The sequence below is a fragment of the Hippocampus comes genome, unplaced genomic scaffold (assembly GCF_001891065.2).
Source record: "Hippocampus comes isolate QL1 unplaced genomic scaffold, H_comes_QL1_v1.1 scaffold80, whole genome shotgun sequence".
Taxonomy (NCBI): domain Eukaryota; kingdom Metazoa; phylum Chordata; class Actinopteri; order Syngnathiformes; family Syngnathidae; genus Hippocampus; species Hippocampus comes.
This window is the reverse complement of record NW_017806164.1, coordinates 140,485-151,309: the sequence shown is the minus strand read 5'-3', so window position 1 is coordinate 151,309 and position 10,825 is coordinate 140,485.

Below are 10,825 nucleotides of genomic sequence, written 5' to 3'. Positions count from 1 at the left end.
GACTCTGAGCCGGGCTCTGATTCGGCCCAGCTGGAGGAAGCGGGCGATCAGAGTTCAGTTGGTGCAGACAGAAGTAAAGTAAACAGCCGTGGTCATTGGGCAGGCCGTTAGTAGGCCTCGGACAGATGAGCAGGGGGCCGGGAGGACCACACACATACTCGCAGAGGCAGACCACACAAGGGCCAGGGCTCAGGGGCCTACGCACGCTAACACACGCCCCATCAACAGGGCTCCCCTGTGGGCGAAAGCATGCTGCAGGTCAGGGTGGAGCATCGTGCCGTCGAACAGTAGAATGACACACTGGTACGGCCATGGCGGGCGCCTCGCGCATCACACCCAAAACACAGTGACTCCGAGACAAAAACTGATCGGCGTGATGCAGTAATCAAATTCCTTAAAGCGGGCAAGATTCCAGAGTACATCAATTGTAGTTTTCCAGAGTGTCATCTGGGACGATAGAAACTCAAATTATAAGTTGTGGCATGTAAGGATATTTCAAAAATGTGTTTTATGATTGTGGTTTGGATCACAAAAAGCCCCAACCGGGAGCCCGGCCACATCGGACAAGTGAAATTGTTGTTTAATCGCTGGATGGACTGGCTCTTTCCTAGGAATTTGAGCCTTACAATAAAAAAGACATCAGGACAGTGGAACCTCTCAAGTCGAATGCCCCCGAGGTCGTCCAAGTCAATCGTCTTGGGGAACGTACACCGATCAAGTCCACTTGGACTGTCCGTTCAGCAAGGGATCATAGTGTGTGTTTTTCTATTTTCTTTCTTTTTCACGTAGTGTTTTTGCACACATGAAAAAGAAGAAAAAGCCTCAACATAGTTTAGAGGGGGGAATGCGTTATGGTAACATGACGGAGTAAAAAGCAAGGAACACAACTAAGTGTGAATTTAAACTAAACAGTTCTTTTCCCCAAGAGAATAAACAAAAATGAAAGTGTAGATGGGGTATTTACTGAATATGCCATGAGAAAAAAGAGTCTTTACTTGAGAAATGAGGAATTTTATGGTTTATTTTACCATATCATTTATGCATTTTAAATGGCTCTTAAGAAGCACACGTTATGGTAACATGACGGAGTAAAAAGCAAGGAACACAACTAAGTGTGAATTTAAACTAAACAGTTCTTTTCCCCAAGAGAATAAACAAAAATGAAAGTGTAGATGGGGTATTTACTGAATATGCCATCAGAAAAAAGAGTCTTTACTTGAGAAATGAGGAATTTTATGGTTTATTTTACCATATCATTTATGCATTTTAAATGGCTCTTAAGAAGCACATCGAATACACACAGAAAGTTCCGTACTGTAAGCAAACTTACATTTAAAGTTTCACCATTTGTGCCACCGCTTGTTAATCAGGATGAGAGTTTTTGCACCCCCGATCCCCCCCAACCACACACACACACATACACACACACACACACACACACACACACACACACACACATGCAAACACACACTTTTTTTATGATTTACTCTTGCAAGTTGTTAACACTTGGGAGTATTTTAATGTTTTCAGAGATTCATATCAGTGTTTCCATTGCTTTTTTTTTTTTTTTTTAACATGGATTTCAACTCTTAACAATGTAAGATGTTACTGAACTATTATACAATGGGAAAACTATTCATGAGTTCAGAAGTTTTGGTCGAGGTTGATGAGTGTTTCAGAACAGATTTGTGTTCCACCTCGGAGGGTCCACTGAAATAAATGAAGACACCGTCTCTCATTCACACACATACTGAAACGAGATGGCAAACACATTAACACATGAAAGCTAAACAAAAATCAACGTAGCGCACAAACACGCGCTCTCCCTTTCTCTCTCCCTCGAACCATCCGTCTCTCGCTTTATCTGGACAGTGTCAGAATGACCCATGGGAGAGGCAGCACGCGTATGTGTGTGCGTGTGTTTGACATACAAATGGGTGGAGTGAGGAATAATGCTCTCAATCACAATTACTCCCTACTGCCACTAGTCACGCTGCCTGTCTCGCATCTCGTCCACACTGACACGCACACACGGACGCACGCGGAGTAAATGCAATGAAACACAAGGTCAGCATTTCCCCCTCATGATGTGAAGCAACAAAGTCCGACTTTGGAGTCAGAGCTCACCTTCGATGAGAATCTGGCGCTGCTGTCTGTGGAATCAAGCCGAGCCATCTGCCCGCTTCCAAACACACACCCTTGTGTGTATCACCACAATGCCTCCCTCCTCTTTCATCGCTTATCTCTACATTTAATACCACATTTGTGATAACGAATGACAGGTAGCCGGGGCTGGATCCCTCCCCCTCTGGCCTTTATCTCATAATGGTACGAGTTGCATTCTTCCATCCAGCACATGGCTCTGCAATTCATCATATGTCTTCGTCACAAGGTGGGCAGCCTACCCCGAACACGTTTTTCAGGCGAGATTAAATTAAGCAGTAAGAGCAAGATTTGCTGCTAATCCGCACGCTGTTCGGCGAGAGTATTGTTCAATTGCTTCGGGGCCGTTTGTTAAAACAAAACAAAAAAAAAAAACAAGCTGAACTCTGAAGCCGTCGCTGACGTTGGTGTTTTTATACCTTGAGAAAGCTGTTGTTAGCACACACTTAGGGTCGGGGTCACGCTTGGCAAGGACACAACGAGGGTTCAGTGTCTGGGCAGGAGGTTGGGGGTCAGGTGGGGTACAAGTGGCTGAGATTGGAGGTCAGGGATGAACATTTGAAGGGAAGGGCAGCCTTCTCAAAGGCAGCTGAAATTTGGGTCAGGGCTGTGGGAAGTGTTTTTAACGGGGTGGCGGTGGAAGCAGGGGTTTTCAGACTTCGAGCTGGACATTTCTTATCTCCTGCCAAGGAGCTGGTGAAGGTCACACAGAGAAGTGAAATATGGCTGTCAGGTACCAGGGAAGTTTAACACAGACTCCTTCCTGACCTGCCACAAGAGTGTCTGGGTCCCCCACGGGTGACAGGATGGGGGTCATGCTCCACACAGGCTGAGAGAAGGTTCTCACGCATAAACACACACACACACACACACACACACACACACACACACACACACACACACACACACACACACACACACACACACACACACGCACACACACACGCACACAAACACCACACTTTCCTATTAAATACGATGAGTTAAAAAGATTTTCTGAAATGAAATGTGAATACAGTAATATACTGCAGACTTTAAAAAAATGATGTGTTGAATTTATTCAGTTTTATTTCTTCAAGTGGTGGCACAAAAACTACTTTTAGTTTTTGTTACATTTGGAAACAGATCTTTTTTTTCTGTTTTTCTTAGGTAGACTTCACATCTAAATAAAATGTATCTGGATGCAGATGATTTTATTTTGTGCAACCACTTGATAAAATAAAATTGAGTAAATTCACCACACCTTTTTTTTCCAGTGCTTGGCGGGGCTTTGAAATACCAATAACCCGACTTACAAGTTTTTCTGTTACGAGCAGTCGTTCGAGCAATATTTGTTGCAGTTGACATGCGAGCAAATATTCTCAACACCAGTGCTGTATGGGCAATGAACTCAACTCTCAACTTGCAGCCATTTCACAGCTAGTGAACAACACTTTAACGCAACTCCCAGTTGAAGAATATTGTCAAACTAAACACCAAACAAAGAGAATGACATATTATGTCTTTAAAACAAACACACTGCTTTGCCTTCTGATCGCGTGAGGCTAGCACACAATGCAAAACACCACAAATGGTCGAACAAATATTTGAACACAACATATGTGGACACACAATACAACAGTCACAGGCCTTTTTTTCCTTTGTCGTCTGCGCAAAAAAAAAAAAAAAACGACTGTTAGGACTGTAGTTCACAGAGTCACTTACAGTAGTTATGAAAGTCTTCTTTGTTTGTGTCTTTACAGATCTGAAGGTCTTGCAATTCATGAATTAATCATGACACACAAACTCTTTTATTCTTTACATTCTATTCATTCATGTTATTTCTATGCTTTAAAAAGTACATTTGGTAGCGTGCTACTTCACACAGAGCTGATTATTTTTGGCATTTCCATTCATTTCAGTTGGCAAAGATGATTTGATGTCAGATTTCATGTCAGAGTAGAAGATCTAAACATTACATGTTTGATTTAAAGTTTATCAGTGTTTTGTTGTTTGTTTTAAGAATTGGGGGGGGGGGGGGTTGAAGAATAGTTTTTTCCAATGCATTTTCGCTGTGTGGGGCTCAACAGTAAATATACAAGTTGTTTAAATAGATATATTGCTCCATCTTCTGACCGTGTCCTTTTTTTCCCCAAACTTTTTCATCACTGATCGACCCCAAAAGCCCGTAGTCTTATTTTAATGTCATTGAAAAAAATAATATGATTATACGTCAATAATTATTATTTATCGAGTGGCGAATGTGCTCAACTGTTTTCAACAAGGGTCTAGTTCGCCTGTTGATGTCAATTTTGTGGAACATTTGTTTTTTTTTGTTTTGTTTTGTTTGTTTTAACTGTAAACATCTGAGACATTGAAATTTAATCCAGGCATGTTTTCATTCAAAGCAATTCAGAGATTTAGAAAATATGCACATGTAATGCTGTAATATAATCCACAAAGAAGTAGTGGTCAAGATATTTCAGAGGCATGACCTCCAATATTGACAACAGAGGCAGCACTCAGGCTGACTGAAAGTTGAAGGACCTTGGCTCCGACTCCTCCATTGTTTGACGGAATAGGAGACTCCAAACCGGCCTTTTATGAGACCCGCACATGGGCCACTTCCCTTCAACCCCGACATCCCCAAACTTGTCCTCTGGTTCCTCTTTGGAAGAGGAGGACCAGCAGGTCTGGCTTGGGATTCATTGGCTGAAAAGGGGCAACAAAAGGGAGGATTCATCTAAACACTCCTGGTAAGTCACCAACTATTTGCTATGTGTATTTGTGTGTATGGTAGTATGAGGGAAGAAATGCGTATATGCATATATTAGTATATATGACTGACCAAAAAGAGAGCGACTCCGTGTTTCCTTTTCTAACAATGCCAATAAAATATTGAGTGAACAATATGAAGATTCATGAGAGAAATGTGTTTGAAGCATGAGCCTATATTATTATGATTATTATTAGTCGTAGTATTGTTGTTATTCAATGCATTTATTGAAGAAAAATAGGGAGCTAAATTACACTGAGCCTGTTAACGTTTTGCACAGGTCATGAAAAAAGTGTACAGTGGATTAAAGAGTTTTTTTTTTCATATTTATTAACATTGCAACAGCTAGGACTTTTTTTTTTAATTTCTCTGTGAATAACGCTTCATTATTTTCGAAAAATTAATAATACAATATAAACCAGGGTGGTAGCTGTGAATGTGTCCTGATTCAAATTAGGAAGCTCCGTCCTTGACCAAATCCTGTGCTCTACAAATGAAATTCTTGTTTGTTGCTGTTGTATTTTCACAGTTGTGCAAGCCTATATTGTCCAACTATTTTTTTGCCCTGTGAAATCCATATTCAGATTTATGTTAATGTTTCTAGGCTGCAAGTTCCAGCCCACAACAGCATGCAACTTTCACATTTTAGGTATGTCTGTCTTGTTCACAACGAAGGCGATTTGCACGGTTTATGACCGACACATGATTCATGAAACCTGTACAGTCTGTGCTCAAAATAGCACCCACGCTGGAGCTGTTGACACATCAGGCCGGGTTACAGCATTTAAAACAGAAATGTGCCTTGTTACCGATAATGTATGTGTAAAAAGTGTTATTTTCTTTGAAATGAGTGAAAACATGTCATTGTGATGTTACAAAAAAAGGTGATTTTGTAAATAAATGATTCTACCAATAATGGCAATGTTTACATTCAGCAGTGATTGCTTGACGCATGGCTGACACATGACAAGAATCAACAATGAATTTTCCATCCTGTTTCTCCTGTTCAGGATTGTAAAATCCAAACAAAATGAAATCTATGTAGGACATGAAATAAAGTCGAATTTACTCAAATGAATGAAAATATCAACCGATTCCAAGAAAATAAAGGCAAATCAAATTAAAGTATAGTTACAGTTCAGTTGTGTTTAACTTTTAAGTACAATACATTTGCATTTAATTAATGGTTGAATGATTTAAATAAAACACTACATGCAATTTGTAGTCAACAGTTTTTGTTTTTTTTATATTAAATGCAGAATTAATGTTCAAATGGTGAATAAGGTTACAAGGGCTGACAATAATATTCAATGTACATTTTAGGAAGAAAAGCTTTGCCTTTTGATGAACACTTAGGTCTACTACACTACTGTGCAAGGAGAGTCAAGTGTTTGTTAAGGTGGTACTTTGTGGAAAACGTTTCAAAACAGCGGTTGTAGATCATACATAGTTTTTTTTGTTTGTTTCGTGAGTAAAGTTGAGAATTACAATGTTCAAATCCATAAATTGAAATAAATCTATGCCTAACCGCATTTTAACATAACCAAAACTATATTCAAATACTGATGACCAACTTCAGTTTAGTGTTGCTGTGTTTATTCACAAGAGAACACCGTGAGCGCACTGAGGGTGAAGGTCTTGCTGATAAATCCCTCTAGGGGGCGTTGACATACTTGAAGGGTCTCTGGGTTGTGCACTATCAATTTCTATTTCACCGCTACTGATGACATAAATATTCATTTCTGCTTGTTGTTTCCACCACAGACTTAAAAATTCATTTGTGGATTAAAAAGCTAAAAACGTTGCTCTAATGAGGAGCATGCCTGCCTGCTTGTATCTCACACAACACACACACACACACACACACACACACACACACACACACACACACACACACACACACACACACACACACACACTCTCAATGACCGGGTCATCATTCAGAGACACTTTAGTGTGTCTGTTGGCCTTTCACATATTTTCACATATCTGCTGCACTAAATGCTCATAATTGATGCATCTGTCTGTCAACTTGCAGCACATGATTGCGCTAAAACGGTCCTGTGAAGAGAGAAGGCAGGGTGGACACGGGGTGGGTTGGGGCATGAGTCTCACAGAGCCCTTATATCTAATGATTTGGGGTCCCGGGGTCCCGAGCTTTTTGGCTGTGTGGTCTTGAGCAGACACAGCAGACTCAGTGAAAGGCAGCCCCCCTCTGGGACAGAAACAACATTCATTCTGCAGATCAAATGGCAGCATAACATTGAGGTCCACATCAGATCTCAGCACGGCACAAAAGAGCTGTTATGTCACTCGATATCGGACAGAACGAGCTTTTACAAAACACACAAGGTCAGTGTCACCCCAACATGCAAACACCGACGACAAACTTGCACTTGTCCCGGGACAAAACCATTTTGCGGTACCTTAAATAGGAGTTGGTTAATTGCTGCCGCGTCCACATTTCTCCTTCATCTATTAATAGAAAGTGAAACGGAATACTGTGGAATCCAGAGATGGAATAAAAGCCAAAGGGATCTGAGTGATTGCTACTATAAAACGTCTCCCAGGCCTTGTAGAGCTGTAAAGGACCAAGTAGAGATAGTGGGACAGGCTTGTTCTCAGGCTGCAAACATGCGCCTGGCTGCCTTCAACGCTGCTCTGTCTCGTCACTTTTTCCCCTCTTCTCATCCTCGTTTTCTCCCCCCTCTCTCTCTCTAGCTTGTTCTTTGACTCGCTCTCCACTTTTTTCTCTGTCTGACATCTCTTTTAGTACTTTGTCTCACTGTGGCTCTTCTGGCCCATGAGGCATACGAGAACGCTTGGACAGGGCTATTTAAGGATGTGTGTGTGTGTGTGTGTGCGTGTGCGTGTGCGTGTGTGTGTGTGTGTGTGTGTGTGTGTGTGTGTGTGTGTGTGTGTGTGCGAGCGCGCATTTGCGTACGTGCGTGGAGGGTTAAGGCAGAAGTCTGAGGAAACAGTAACCAGAGTGTGTCGCCGGAAGGTGCCGGATGGGTTCACAGGGACTCTGGATTGCTCTGTGATCCATCATACAGCAGAGAGTTCAGCAACTCATGCTGCCATTCACAAATCAACTGCATAAAGTTAGCAGTTCCACATACAAGTGCAGGTCTACGGAACTTTTACTTTGCAAGTTTTACAGATATTCATGCATGCATATTTTGTATTTTCCTGACTCTTGTCTTACACTTGCCAAGCGTGATTTACTTTGAAGCTGTTGTGCTGGAAGCCCAAATTCACATCATGAATCACTCATTTGATCGGTGACAAAGACATGTCGATGAATCCAAAGCAGGAACTGCACATGCCGATAACGTAAAAGTAATTCGGAGTGTGAGATGTGCTTTTTATTAATAAAAATGGTCTTATCATTTAAATAGGTTTACAACAACACCAAGGCTAGCACTCATTAAACTTTTTCCTGGGGAGGTCCACCCATTAATTGTTACATTTTGTCACTTTATCCACCCCATCCCTCCTTTTTTTCCCCATTTAGTTCGGTATAAGTTTATTTTTTTCTGTATTCAATGATGAATATGGACCACAATATCACAGGAACAGTATTTTGATATGATATGAGGGCTGCGACGAACAATTCTTTGAATAATCGATTAATCCATTAGGATTATTTTTGGATTAATCGCTGAATCTCCATCCTGATGTTCAAAAACAGGACGTCATTTGAAATTTAAGTGCAGAAAATGTACAAACATAAATTGGTTGTCATTCAGTTACTGGTCTGGTCTGTAATGTCAGAAAACAAATAAAAATGTTGATCATTATTTCCCAAAGTATAAACAGATGCTTGTTTTATTGTGGTTAAACCCAAAGAAAACCACTCTGATTTTATGGAGGATGAAAGAAATCAGACAATATTTACCACTAAGAGGAAGAAGTTATGAGGATATGGACCAAAAAAAAAAAAAAAAAGTTGCTGATATTTTATTGGTTATCAATTACCAGTCATCAATTTCTTGTTGCATCTCCATATGACATTCGAGGTCAGTATTGAAGTAAACATGAATAGTCTTCACGTTCTGCAAAATGTATACAAACACAACTCGGAACTCTGACATTACAATTACAGTAACTGCTTACAAAGTGTCCTGGCAGAGCTTCCAATCCAGCAAATTAAAATTCACTCAAAATCCTTTGTTGACAAGATTGGTGTTTCTGAGGGACGATGCGAGTTTTCTCATAGCTTTTTATTTGTATTGTGTGCCTCTCGTAAAATGCGTGCGTGCGTGCGTGCGTGCGCGAGGAGTCAAGTCCCGTTACTCGCTGCTCTGAGAGGTCTCAAATGTCTGTTTTCCTGACGTGTGATCCATAAATATTTGAAGTGGAACGAGCTGTGCTGCGTTGTAGGAAAAATCTAATTAACCCAGAACTTCCTCAGAGTTTCTCTGTCTCCCGGGCAAGCGTGGGTGTCTTTACGTTTTGCCTGTTCGCTTGTTTAAAAGGGTCCTCAAGTAAGACACTCGAGGTACTAAATAAAGAGCCCAAACTGATGAATGATAGCCAACGAGAAATCCGCCAACCTGATTTGATTTTTCCATATGTTCGGCTGGCAATATCAAGTATAGTTTTTCAAAAAATGCCATTTAATGTGCAAATGCTGAGTCAAGTGATGTTGTGAAACGTAAAAGTGTATTTGTCTCCTTAATATTCTCCTTCATCTGCTCCTGTCATTGTGGCATGCTTCGTGGGCTAATAGCCATAGCGCAATGGGTGCAAACAAAGAATTAAATTCTTAGCTTGTGTAAGACGGGTGAGCTTTTACTAAACTTATTGGTTCTGAAATACTGTCATTTACAAGCAAGATCATGGGCAGAAAATCACTAATATGGCAGCGATCGCGTGACATCATAGTACTGACTTATATTGCTCTCATGTTTGAATTCAACAAAGTACTGATTTGTCAAAGCAGAAATCAAGGAAAAAACGTTCTTTGCAATCAATTGTATGTACCTCTATGAGTCTGAACTAATTATTCTTGCAATTGTCGAAGAAGAATGAAGCAGATTTATCCATCTCAAGTGGCTGTCATCTTGGCTTGACAGTCTATCTCCCTCTGAGTGAAACTGCCCTCGGGCTCGCATTGCATTGCCATTGAAAAATTGCCATTCTATAAGATGCTATAGAAATGCCACACCAACCATTTTCTACAGCACTTATTCAAGTCTATGGTCAGTCAGTAAGTCCCAACCCGGGTGCTGTGAAAGACGGAAATTCCAATACACATTCTCATTTATCGCAGAAGCTATGTTCCAAAAATAACCTGCGATAGGTGAAATGCACGAAGTTGGAAAGCTTTTTGTTTTTTTGACAGTCATTATACGGTATGATATGTTTTACGACTGTAAACTTCATCATTAACATTTTCTCACATTTCTCTCGTGTTTAAACATGCTCAAAGGTCATACCTTTGCAAGAAAATAAGTATACAGTATTATTTATTTATTTATTTATTTATTTATTGTACAGCAGACATGGCATGGAGAGATGGATTCAAACTGATTTATGGTAACTTAGCCAATACAAAATAGTGAGACTTCGCGAAGTTACTTAACGTCTTATGCCTTTGTTGTGTAATGTGGAAGATCCAATTTTTACAACAGAGAAACTTGAAATATTTAGTCAACTTAAAATTTCAACAAACTGCAGTCCGCCGTTGCCATTCATATAAAATTGGTGCCTTAGCACAATAAAAGTTGGAGTCCTTCCTATCTGATGTTTTTCCTCTTGGACAAGTCGGCAGCCGTGATGTGAGCCAGAGACCGTGATGCAATCGGTAGTAATTCCCACAAACCATTAAAATCGGTGGACGACATAGAGATGACCAGTTTGATTGGATTCTTAGTAGTTACAACACATCTTCATTTATAC